The 13,005-nt window shown below is 47.6% G+C and overlaps 1 protein-coding gene across 4 annotated transcripts in view; it reads right to left on the bottom strand.

The window, feature by feature from the left end:
* Positions 1–13,005, bottom strand: part of Adgrf5 (adhesion G protein-coupled receptor F5) — a 70,802-nt gene that overhangs the window by 49,256 nt on the left and 8,541 nt on the right. For 3 of the 4 annotated variants that reach the window (XM_042671910.1, XM_042671907.1, XM_042671911.1), the window contains exon 2: positions 1,467–1,702. The exons of the other annotated variant lie outside the window; for it this stretch is intronic. The gene's annotated coding sequence lies outside the window, so the exon portion shown is untranslated. The remainder of the gene's footprint in view (positions 1–1,466; positions 1,703–13,005) is intronic. 4 annotated transcript variants of the gene reach the window in all.

Genomic DNA, 13,005 nt, shown 5'->3' with positions numbered 1-13,005 from the left:
AAGGGCTGCTAAGCTGAATGAGACGATCCCTATTGGATTTCAAAACCATCAGGACCCAGTGACCTGTCGTTTGGAGTGGTGAAATGTTGGCAAGGACAAGAAAAGCCAAGACAGTGACTGTAAAGTTCTCTGTAGTTACTCTTGCTTATTGTCCCTCCTTTGCCTTTCTGCATGACCACAATGAGCTGGTTCCTACTCAACAATGTAGGGGCATGGAAGAGGTTGATGGCCACCTTTTTACAGGCAACTGAAAGAGATGGAAAAATGAACCTCTGTCGAATGTGTTGCTCCTCCATTGAACCAAGGGGGATCTCTCCCACCTGGAGGTCATCTTCCCTGGGCCAGCCACTTTACCTATCCATTGATCATTCCACCGAATCAAGTCCTTAGATTTTTACTTCTCCCTCCCTTTTGTATTTCCAAAACAAAGATACTTTTGCTGCTCTTCAAACTATTTATTAGCAGGTCTAGAATCTCAATTGGGGGGGGGGAGTCATTGATAATATCGATTGCCAAGGCCCAAACCAACATGAAAATATTAATCACAGAAGTAAGCCGAATCCACAACACGGTCTTCTAGATATTGAAAGAATTGTTTGTGTTGTCCTGGTATCCCTTTGTCCTGGCACTGAGAGAAAGGCCCTAGAAGGAGCCAGGGTGGAAATCTGACCACAGCAGTGCACTGAGCTGTACAGGGCTGGTCCAACGAGCCAGGAAGAACAGAAAATGAACTTTTAACTAGTAACACAGCAAAGTGTTACCAGGATGGCCTTTGAGGAGAGGGACTACTGTGTGCATTGGGGTGAAAGCCTGAAAACCTGTTGTGAGATGCCCTCACAAGAAGACTTAGATATTTCCTATGCAATTCCAAGACTTAAAGACCAGCTCTACGACTGCTGCAGAACAGGTAGACAGGGCAGGATGACTCTTCCACAAAGTATAAGAAAACACGCGTAAGCAAAGCCACACATCCTGGCGCTTCCCCTCTTTTCTGGAACATTCCTTGCAAGTCTGTCTGGTTCGTGTTTCCTGACAGGCACTCAGATTCCTTGGTCCCCAGCTATGGGCAGGAGGTTGTGGGGACACACGTGTGGCAGGGGCAGTGCGTGCCCCCTCACGCACCCACGGGAACCCTGGATCTGAGCATGCTCCTGCCTCGGGATGGGAGAATTCATCTAAGAGAAGAGTAAAGCCAAGCTTTGCTAGGAGGAAAACAAAACCCTCACAGTGGCCCAGTATGCATTCTTCCTAGATGCAGTCTTAGCAACTACCGCAGTGCTATGCACAGTGCCCTTGGGATCTACTTTGCCTTCCTGCCATTTATATCAGAGGAGCCATGCGAAAGCACACCAGACGGAGAGGACAAACCAAACCTGGGGGTGCCTGCCAGGCAGTGCAGAAGTAGCCCAGGTCCCCCAGGGGCTTGCGAGCAAGAAGGACGGGCCATAGTAGGAAGAACACATTACCTGTCCAGTACTGTTGTCCCCAGAAGGGCTCCTGCTCTCTGATCAGATGACTAGAAGCTTCCAGCTTCTACTAGGAGGCCATTGCCTCCGGCTTCCTGGAAGACCTCACACCCGGGGCAGGGAATGCTGAACAGGATTCATTTCGACCTTTCAGCAAGTCTAGAAGCTTCTTTGAACAAGCTCATGTCTCCCCAGTGGTGTTCAGAGCCTCGTAGAACCAGCCCCGAGCCTCTGTGCTGTTTGAAGAAAAAAAAAAAGAAGCAATTTCCTGCTCCTCTTCCCCGGATGGCCGAGCCTTCCCCTCCCGCCCATGGGAAGTCCTTCAGATCCTCTTATCTGGAAACCTCCTTAGCCAGTGGACAGACTTGTTCAGCCAGCACCTTCTCGCTCTTGCTTTCCTTTCTCCCGTGGAGGGGAAAAACCAGAAAAATCAAACCATCACAGACCAAAAATGGGTTCAAACTCATGAGTGGGGTTAGGATGCCTGCCTTGTACCTTCAAAAGAGGAACAGGAGCAGATAGTATAGACATCAAATGAAAAGTATCCACGGCCTTTTGTCTCTAAAGGGGCCAAGAAGTCAGACCATGAAAACATTCCCAAGGCATGGGAGATGTGACCAGGGGTAGAGTGGGGGGAGGTGCACCTCACAATGCCGCATGGGGCACAGCTGGCTCTGCCCGCTTCCCAGGCAAACACTGAGTGTTTGTACCTCAAACCACATAATCAATGACACTTCAACAGCATCTTGGAAACTGATGTTTAGAGACACAGACATGTACGGGGAAGTCCTGTGGTCAAGCCACCGTGCCGTAGCTGGGGTTAAAGGTGAGTGGTTGTCAGAGTACTGGACCGGAGAGTGACCCGACTCAGTGGGAAACTGAGGCCCAAAGGAAGCTAGTGACTTTCACAAGGTCGAATCTAGGCAGGGGTGGGCTGTCATTTGATTGTTTTTAAATGGTGGCGGGGAGGGGAGGTGGGGGAGGGGGGCGTGCAGTTTTGACTTGGAGGTTGGGCAGGTGGAGCTCAGGAAGAGGAAATGAGGGCCCCAGATGAGTCAGTGATGTGGTCCCCAAACTGTTCTTGGAGAGAGGCTCGCAGGGTCAGAGAAAGGATGCTGAGGGCAGACCGTGAGGATCTGAGCCTTCATCCCCTGGCTACCCACATGGCCCTGCTGAGCCTCGTTTTTGCTGTGCGTCAAAAGCCGGCTCACAGAAGTGCTGAATGTATGGCTTCATTCGAGCAGAAGAGCTCAGCAGCACACTGGTGGCGCACAGCTGAAATCGTGAGCTCTGAGGATCAAGGTTTGAAGTCAGCTCAGGAAGGAAAGTCTGTGAGACTCTTGTTTCCAAGGAGCCAGCAAAAAGCTGGACTAGTGGCTGTGCTCAAGCAGTAGAGCACCAGCCTTGAGTGGAAAAAATAATACTAAGGCACAGCACTGAGGCTGTAAGGTCAAGCGCCAGTGCTAGCACAAAAAAACTAAACAAATAAAGGAGGAAGCGCTCCCGTCGGCTGCCTTCCCCCTGACCCCACCCCTGTCTAGAGAACTGGACTCATGGCCTCTAAGTTCATCTTCCCCATGCCGTCTCCCTTTCTTCTTGCCTGAATTCCCTTCCAGAACTCCCATGACCCAGCATGAAGTGAGAACAATACTTAGAAGGCAGACAAGAGTTAAGTGTCATTGTCCCTAAGAGGTTGGTTCTAGGAGCCCAGAAGATACTGAAGTTGGTGGATTCTCGAGTTCCTTATAAGAAATGGTACAATATTTCCATATGACCTATGTACATCCCCCTTTCCATACTTTAGATCATCTGGCTCACATATAATACCTAAAACACTACACATAAATACTACTATAAATAATAACTATACTATAGAGTAATATACTATATATAATGATATACTACACGCACAATTATATAACATATAATATAGTAATATAATATATAATAACTATGCTATAAATAACTATACTAATAACACCAATGACAACTATTCTGCATTGTTTAAAGCTAAGGGAAAAAGTCTGTGCATGTTCAGTACAGAGGCAAAATGTTTCCCCCAGATGTTTTTTAATCCTGAGGATAGGTATGAGTGAAAACATGAACCTCCAAAACATGTTGTTCCGCGTGTAAGTGCTGGTTCTCAGGACTGCTTTCTACAGGTTGGTTTGGACGCATCTTGCCTGAAGAAAGCGCCAACCGTTCGAACGAGCTCCTGAGCAGGCGCATGGCGCGCAGCGCTCTGCCTGCACCCGTGGAGGGGCACCATCGGCTTTCGGGTGTGGAAAAGGGCTCTGCGAGCCTGGCTGTGCCTTTCCTCCCCAGAGGAGCTGTTCCTCCCTCCACAGCCCCGGCTCATGAAGAGAACATTCCGTGCCCACCACATCACGTACCATGAAAACAAAGGCAAAGAAAGACGGGACCCACCGTGCAGCCTGCGCTACAGTGCAGAATGAACTGCTATGGACGGCTGTGGGCCTGACCCAGCCACGGCCGGGGGCCGCAGGGCTGCTCTCTCCCTCGCCTCAGACCCGCAGCCACGCTGCCCAGCGTGGCCCTGGACCCACTCCCGCTCACTCCCTCCTCCACAGAGAGCTCTCTCGACTCACGCCCTCACTCCGTTTGTTCACACTTTGGTTCAAACACAGCTTTCTAGCAAGGCCTTTGCTGACCACCATATGCCACACTCAGCAATCCTGATACCCTCACTCATTTCATTAGGTGATGATGATGATGATGATGATGATGATGGTGATGATGATGATGATGATGATGATGATGATGATGATGATGATGGTGATGATGATGATGATGATGATGATGATGATGATGATGTTGATGATGATGGTGATGATGATGATGATGATGGTGATGATGATGGTGATGATGATGGTGATGATGATGATGATGGTGATGATGATGGTGATGATGTTGATGATGATGATGTTGATGATGATGATGATGATGATGATGATGATGGTGATGATGATGATGGTGATGTTGATGATGATGATTTTCCGTACAGGGGTGTGAATTGAAGGCCTCCAGCTTGCTAGGCAGATGCTCTACCACTTGAGTTCCTCACTCCCCACCTCAGTTGTTCTGCGTTTTGTTTGCTTTTCAGAGTCTCTTGCTACCTAGTCAGCCTCAAGCCGTGATCCTCCTGCCTTTGGCTGTGGAGCAGTTTTGGAATTGCAGCCACGTACCACTCTGTCCCTTGACTGTGTCCCAATGTCATGTATTACCTCCCAACTCTACCGTGTGCTTTTGCGTTTGAGGCTGTCTCCAGTTGCATTTTTTTTTTCCCTCACGAGAATGTAAGCTCTCTGGAGGACCAACTCCCCTCAGAACAGTGTTCAACAGTGTGCCAAAGAGCAGTGAGATTATTACAATAGTGCGCAGCCCAGAACTTCATATGTGTAAAAAATCACATTAAGATTCAGCTTGGAAAACACCCTATCTCTCCATCTTGGCAGGATAAAATCGGTTTTGGGGGAAATTTTTGTTGTTTGCTTGGTTAGTTTTGGATGTTTGTTTGTTTGGTTAATTTGATTTCCCAGCCACTCCCTATAATCAGATGTTGGTGAGTTTTTTTTCTCAGTGTAGCCCACAAGTGGCTCTCTTTTTATTATTTCTATCCTGATGCCAGAAAAACTCTCAGCACTGACCTGTTCTTACACAGGGGAGGAACAGATAAACATTGAGCAGTTTTTATAAATGGTCTTATTCTTATTTGTTGTTGTTGTTGTTTTGGTGCTTGAATTCAGGGCATAGGCACTGTCCCTGAGCCTCTTTTGCTCAAGGCTAGCACTTCTATTGCTTGAACCCAAACTCCACTTCTGGCTTTTGGGGGGCAGTTAGTTGGAGATAAGAGTCTCACAGACTGGCCTGCCCTGGCTGGCTTCATGATCCTCAGATCTCCATCTTCTGAATCAGAAGTAGGATTACAGGTGTGAGCTACTGAGGCCCAACTCATTAAGTCTTGTTCTTATCTTTGCATGTATATTTGGCAGAGTCTCTACGAATGGAATCGGTAGCATCTGTGCCCAACTGCTACCTCCCAGGCCTTATCTGCAGTCTTGTTACCATACCGGTTCTGCCTACGGATGGGTTTACCATATGTCCAACTACTATTGCCATGAAAGATGCCACACATCACCTCTGAAGTCATCAAGGCAGAGCGGACAACTCCTGATCTACCACTTCTTCTCCAGGGTGACCCCAGGTTCTTCCAGGAGTCCTGGACAGACACCCAGTAGAACTCTTCTTTGGACTCTGCTGTCTTCCCTGCCCCTTTCTGGACCAGGGAGTGCTGAGGTCTGCCTTCACAGAGGTGGCGGCGGCAGCTCTCTCTACCCTCCTTGGCATTTTTCTCTAGGCAAGCTGCCTTCAGGCCCAGCCTCGATTCTCTGAGGTGACACTGCAAACTGTTGCTGATGCGCAGGGCACGGAATAGGCCGCCCAAGTGTGTCCTGACCGTGGTGCGCATGTCAGAGTTACCAGCTGACCAAAACTTGTCCTTGACTTCTCTCCCTCCCATTCCCCACCCCCACCCCAACCCCAGTCTCCCCACAGAGGGCAGGGTCTATGAGGGCTTCCACCTTCCTGGGAGGGAATCTGCACAGAAGGGAGCTGAGCTGTTGCTAACGGCCGCTCCTGCCCTTTGAAATCACCTAGCGTGCTTTGTAGACTTTCTAGATGTTTTCCACCCTCCACGCTCCAGCGGCCAATCCCAGCACAATGAGCGGGACTAGGTGTCCAAGTTCAAGAACTTCCCTGATTACATTGTTCTTCTGTTTATCGGGACCACAAAGCTATTTGGGGGGGGCTGAATCCTAGTACACAAAACGCAGCCACGTATCAACAATTACGTGATTATTCCACACCCACACCCACACCCCTCCGGCTTGCCTCCTCTGGCCTGGCTACTAAGAGAAGACACAAACACACAGAGAGACACAAATATGCACCTGCTCCGCACACACTCACACTTTTCTTCAGTGCAAATGAGAGTTAAGGAGGTAGCAGCTGCACCATAATCCTGGACCATGAAAATACCCTCCATAGTTGATACTGGACCAGGCCTCTTATTCACTCCTTCCTTGTATCTAGTGTTTTCTTGTTTTCCTTAAATCATGCTCCCTCCCTCCCTCCTTCTCTCCTTCCTTCCTTCCTTCCTTCCCTCCCTCCCTCCTTCCTTCCTTCTTTCCTTCCTTCTCTTTCTTTTTCCCTTTCTCTTTCCCTTTCTCTTTAATGGAACTCAGACCCTCACACATTCTAGGCAAATGCTCTGGTTTTAGAAACTTTAGAACTTAGACCAATGAAAGTAAGGATTTTATTTCCGACACTGTTTAGCATCAAGGATTGACCCCCAGCCTGTTATCCCAGGTGCATGCAGACACCAGGCAGGACCCTGGTATGCATGGATGTGCGATCTGCTCAGCCTGGCTGTCAGCATTCACTGTGGCCTAGCCTGTGACGACACGGAAGGGTTAAGAGCTTGGAGGACCGAGAACTGGACCCTGTGAAGGTCAAGCCAGCTAGGCAAGGCAGACGTGGAGCGAGCTGTTGGAACGTCTCAAAAGCTGGAGACCTCGGATAAGGGAATATTACCCTATTCTCTGCCTGCACCTGCATCAACCCCCATACCAAACTCATGTGACCCTTGTCTCCTTGCTCAGACCCTATAAAAACCTGGACTCCAACCCCACCCCGGCACAGTCTCCAAGCCCACGGCAAAGCTGTGCCCCTTTTTGTTCCTCAATAAACAGTCCTAACCTGTTAAAGATCCAGTCTGGCCTGTTTCCTGCCTTTCTCCTCCATTTTCCTAACAAGCATCGCCACCATATGCTGGTAACTTTTATAGAGGGAGTGGAACAGGAGTTTAGACTCGTGGCTTCATGTTTGCTAGAAGACCAGTGTTGTCCCTCTCAGCCACACAGCGTTGATGACAGGCATGTGCCATCAAGCCCAACTTTCTCTGTTGAGATGGCAAGAACTTTTTTTTGACCTGCTCAATTGATTATTCCTATCTCTATCTCTCTAGTAGCTAGGATTACAGGATGAGCCTCCCAGCCTATTGATAACTATTTTCAGTAAAGACTTGCCACTACCAAGAAACAAATGGAGAAAGAACCCAGAGAACAGCAAGACCACACAAATCCGCATTGCCCATCTCCTGGGGGTGCAGGATGGGGGGCTATCCTTGCCACCCCCCCCCCCGTCCCCCTACTCCTGATGAACTCCATCTATGGAGCACTATGGAGAGGAAGGAAGAAATGCAAGGTTCTCTTTCACGGCAGCTCCAAGCCCCATTCCCTTGGGCCCTCTAAAAAAATAAGTGTGGTGTGTGCAGCTGACCTGGGGTCAGAAAGGAAACGAGCTTCGCTCTGCTGGAGTCGGACGCAGGAAGCAGGAAGCTTGTGTGTGGGTCAGGGGTACAGCCGCCCTCTGGGACGGGCTGTCCTGTTACCTCCTGACCCTCTCCCTAATCAAGAACGCGGGATGCACGGCTCCCGCTGCGAAGGCAGAGGCTCCGGCAGCCATCCCCACGCTGCCTCAAAATGGAGAGTTGACCTTGTACAAGAGGAGCTCCCATGAGTGTAGCACCTGTACCTGCCAGAGCGTTAGGCTGCAGACCTTCACGGATGCCCCGTTGGATGTGCAGTGCTGGAATCCTCGCTCAGTCTGCCTACCCTTAGCCAAATGCAGCAGCTCCTGCAGCACGATTGGGACATCTAAAGGCAAATGTCCAAGCAACTCGATATAATGTGTGGTTGAGATGCCAAGCATCTTCTCAGGCTTTTCTCCAGATCTGGGCCCTGCTACCCAAGATGGACTTCTGAGACAGCAACACAGACTCTGGGATGATGAGCGATTCAATCCCTGTCTCCTCCAAGGGGGCCGACTGGCCTGCGTTTACCCACACCGCCCCCGTCAGGTCCACCTCCACCCTCCGCTGCCCTGGAGGCCAACCCCAAACCTCACACACAGCACCCCGGTCTCTGGGAAGATCTGCAGGGTGGAGGCAAGAGGAGCCCTTCCACCAGCGGTTTACACACAGGCTGTGTTCTTCCACCCTCAACCTCGCATCTGCAGGAGACCCCGGCTCAGTCACAGGTCTTGCCAGGCTCCTCTGACAACATTCCCCCTCCCGTCCCCCCCCCGTCCCCCCTCCACCCCCCTCCACACATCTCACTGTCCCTTTTTGCTTAAGGAGAGGAGAGCTACCTGACGTTTGCTGAATGTCTCGGCTCTTCACTTGTTAACCTTTGAGGGTGTCATTTCTTCCCTGGCATTGGTTGCCAGGGTAATATAAGCAATAAGGAAAGAAATAAGTTCTGTTGAGCAAAAGCACTATGGAGAAATATAAAGTAGGATAAGGACTGTGTGTGTGTGTGTGTGTGCGTGCGTGTGTGTGTGTGCGTGCGTGCGTGCGTGCGTGCGTGCGTGCGTGCGTGTGTGTGTGTGTGTGTGTGTGTGTGTGTTGGAGGTTGGCACTAAGTCTTTTTTTCCAGGTTCTTAAAAAATCCTCCTTCCCACCTCAACCCCATCCCTAGCCAGCCACACGGTCTCAGATCTCCTGCCAATGGGTTTTTCTTATCTGTTAAGCCAAGAAGTTCAGGGCACTGAAGCGTTAAGCTGCCCCTTGGGGCCCCAGGCACCATGTCTGCCAGTGGTGGTTCCAAGCAATATCAGGAGTACCAATAACCAGGCATGATTCTGATCATGAGTGGCTTGTGAGCAAACTTGGCTTGTGTGTTTGAGCAACACATACCCTCTTTAGCCCTAGAAAGCCTACCGAACAAGGTCTCCTAGTGACCCATCCTCTCTTTCTCTTCCTCTCCGCTGGCCCAAGCTCTGTCACTCGCCAGGTTATAAGCAGCAGATCACAGCCCAGCATGGCGGCTCCTTGTGCCTTCCTGCTGCCCCTTGATAAACACTGCCAGCTGCTGTTTTCTTCTCTGTCTAGGGAGGTAATAAGAAGAAACTCTGGATCTGCTGTCCAAAAGGAAATCAAGGCTGTGGTTGATGAGGGCCCAGGGCTGGGGAAAGTCTCTCAGCCATTGGTGGAATCTCAAAGCTACCTCCTCTTCTCATCTCAGGAAGGTGTGGCTCAGTGGGTGAGGATCAGCATGGGGGACCAAGTGGCAGTGGATCCTAACAGGTAGGCTTTTGAAGAAACCCTGTGAGTCTCCACTGATCAGTATTTCTGAGCTCTGCGAATCTTTATCATTACTTCAAGCTCTCTGGGTGACTCCTGTGTAAACTACACACTAAAGCCACAATACATTGTTCTAGAGGTATATTCTCTTGTAAGATATATCACAGGGGGTAGAGGGCTCACCTACCCCTCCAAACTTGCTTTATTTTCCCATTGTTTCCATTTTCTTGACTATATCCAAACAAAAGTCCTGGGAAACTCACCTCATCCTCCTTGAATGCTACCTGCTGCAGAAAGACTCTTATTTTAGCAAGGTCCATGCACTGACCAGTCTCAGAATATAAGTGGAAAGGGGTCAGAACCCTGGTGGGCTCAAAGGGTATGGAGGGAAGTGGGAGGAGGGTAGGGACTTGTGGAGACATACAGCAAACAAATACACAACTGACTCGGGGTATTCGGTGGGCTTCAGGTCAAACCTCGACGTGCAAATTAAACAGATAGGGTGGGGAGAGCAAGTTAATAAAAAGTTGATTGTGTCACAGGCTTAATGAAAGTAGTTTTCCATTTATTTCCTTTGAATACAATCGCGGTCTAAATAATAATTCGGACTATTTTTAGTAACTTTCCTTTGAACTTATTGTTTCAAAACTCAAAAGTGACTTTTAGAACGGGTCGAATTTTGTTTGTGAGGATGTGGATTGGGCAGCTCCATTTAATGGGTTTCACTGATGAACTCACGTGAAAAGTTATGCAGTACTAAATCATCTTCAAAACTAGATTTAGCCCCACTCTTCTATATGAAATATAGAAGAAATATGAGATAGAATCCACTTGGATGGACAAGAATTTCTAAGTGCCCCTGTATACTTGGAGACTTGGCGACATGTCTATCTACATTTTAATACAATAGCTTAGACTCCTAAGTTAATTTAACAGACTTTCATAGGACATTGGTTTTTTTTATGATTTGTTGGGGTTTTTGTTTTGTGTTTTGGTCCTCACACTGAATCCTTACTCATTTGGGTGAAAGTTGTTAATGCAGTCATTTGGTATTTTTCATAGCCATCTTCTCTTAAATCTAGAATGTGAGAAATTTGACTAATGATCATGACATTAAAGAAGGCAGCTATTCTTTGGACTTTGGTTTTTAATCATACTTTTTTTATTGATAAACAAAGGGGAAAATTAACACACAAGGTCTCTTCCTCCTCCTCATGCTCTAAGTCCTGTCTTGGAGGTGACTGTAGGTTTCCTAGCCTCTTCCTGACTTATCTATCAAGAAGGAAATAACAGTCCTCAGGATATTTTGGTCTTTGCCTGCTGACCACCCAAAGAGGCACAGGTCTCCTGTTTACTCATTCCCAGCCCATTCCACAAACTCAGATGGAAAGTGTTCTAGAATGTAGAAAAACTTGCTCAAAAAGCCACAGCTCCAAAAGCCCTTCACAGGGGCAGAGTCTTACTGGAGTGTTTGCTCTGGGTCACAAGCAACTTCCTGCTTTACAAACAGAAGTTTCAAACGGCCTGTTTTTAAAATTCCCAAGAACCCTACATTTGACCAGATTTCAACCTCTTACAGACCAACATGAACCAGAAAAAAATCAGATATATGTGGGCTGCATTATCTTTAACTCCAGAAATAGTTAAAAGTAGAAGCCGCATTGATAATATGAAAGACAAGAAGTTTCGTAATTCTTCCTCCCCGGACATTTCAAATTTCATTGTGTCCCATAATCATCAGATAATCTCGGCTAAGGTCCCTCTCGGAGATGCTTGCTCAGGAAGCAGGGCAGCAGTTTTAGTGTGGGGCCTCAGTACCCCACAAAAGATGTGAATGCTAGACCTGGAACATGTACATATACGTAAACACACACACACACACACACACACACACATATACATATACATATATACACGTATATATGCATGGTGAATCTGACTAAAGTATGGCATATGCATGTATATGGAACAATTAGGAGGCCCTTTAACAAAAATAAAATGACAGGAAGTTGTCTGGGGTGTAGGTAGTAAGTAGTTCGGGGGAGCAGATGAAAAGAGCTGAGGAAAGAAGGTGAAAATAATCAAAATGCCTTATGTAAAGCATGGAACAAGGGACCTTGCCAAGTCAGGTGTGGGAAAGGTGGAGAAAGAAGAGGAAGAGAACAGCAGAGAAGGTTACTCTGGCCAAGATGCACTGTATACACAAATGGATATGTGGACATGTCTACACAAAGACTTGATGCTAAAAGAAAAATGCAAATCCTAGAGTCCAACCCCAGACCTCCAGAATAGAGAGCCTACAACAGGGACTTGGTGGCCGCCCCGGTAGCCATTTATCCACCATCGAGATACAACAGAGGTAGCTTTGGCCATTGTGTTGCTCATTCAGATAAAATGCCCATGTCTGGTCCCCCTGGCTGAGTCCAAGCAACCAGAACCTCTGGGTACACCGAGCACAACACTGGCAGGTAACGGAGCCATTGCTTCTTCCCTACCTTACCACTGACCCCCAATCTACCATCATCACAGCATCAGCTCTGCCTCTTCCTACTCCATCCATCCCCCAGCCTTATGATGACACCATTGATAAGTTAACAAATACTATCCACACCGAAGGCCATAATCTTGAAGCAAATCCATCCCAATAAATAAATCACATCTATGGTCCTGAAAATTACCATGCATAAAATTATTGACTTCAGATGGTTTTCATGTAAAACAACAACACCCACCACTTCTGTAGAGTTAGCCATTTATATCAGATCTGAAACTGTCACTTACATGTAATGAGCAGAATGATATGGTCAAAGTAAGGAGACTTTATAGAATGCATGTGGGAGGTTAGCAGGTGTTTGGCCATTACTACATTTTATCAGAAGAAACCAAGTTTGTTCTCTACTCACATGTTGGATTATTTTAGCAGTTTATCTAGATATTTATATCTTGAAATCATGTCATTTACCAATAAATATTTGCAAATGACATATTCACTCACGAGATAGTTTTGAGCACTTATTTGAGCCAAATACTTTACACACACACACACACACACACACACACACACACGCTGAGGATTAAACCCAGAGCCTTGCCCATACTAAGGCCCTGTGCCTTACTCCTATCCCCAGAGTGCTTTTAAGAAATGAATCATCCATGGGTTTCGCCAGACTTACAAAGTTTATTGTTGGTAGAGGTGCTTGTGTTATTGTTTTTATCAACTGCAGTTTCTCGTGGAGAAATGATTTGGTCACAGGGCTATGCTGAGTGTTTTCTATAAATATTTCTTATCCATGATGTCATTTAATTTCTCACAGTACTCTATGACCTGTCCACTATTCTAAAAGGGCTAACAGTTCCCACTTTAGAGGGAACAGT

This window comes from Dipodomys spectabilis, unplaced genomic scaffold, assembly GCF_019054845.1.
Source record: "Dipodomys spectabilis isolate Male_0828 unplaced genomic scaffold, ASM1905484v1 ptg000669l, whole genome shotgun sequence".
Lineage (NCBI taxonomy): Eukaryota > Metazoa > Chordata > Mammalia > Rodentia > Heteromyidae > Dipodomys > Dipodomys spectabilis.
This window is presented reverse-complemented; position numbering and strand designations above follow the sequence as displayed.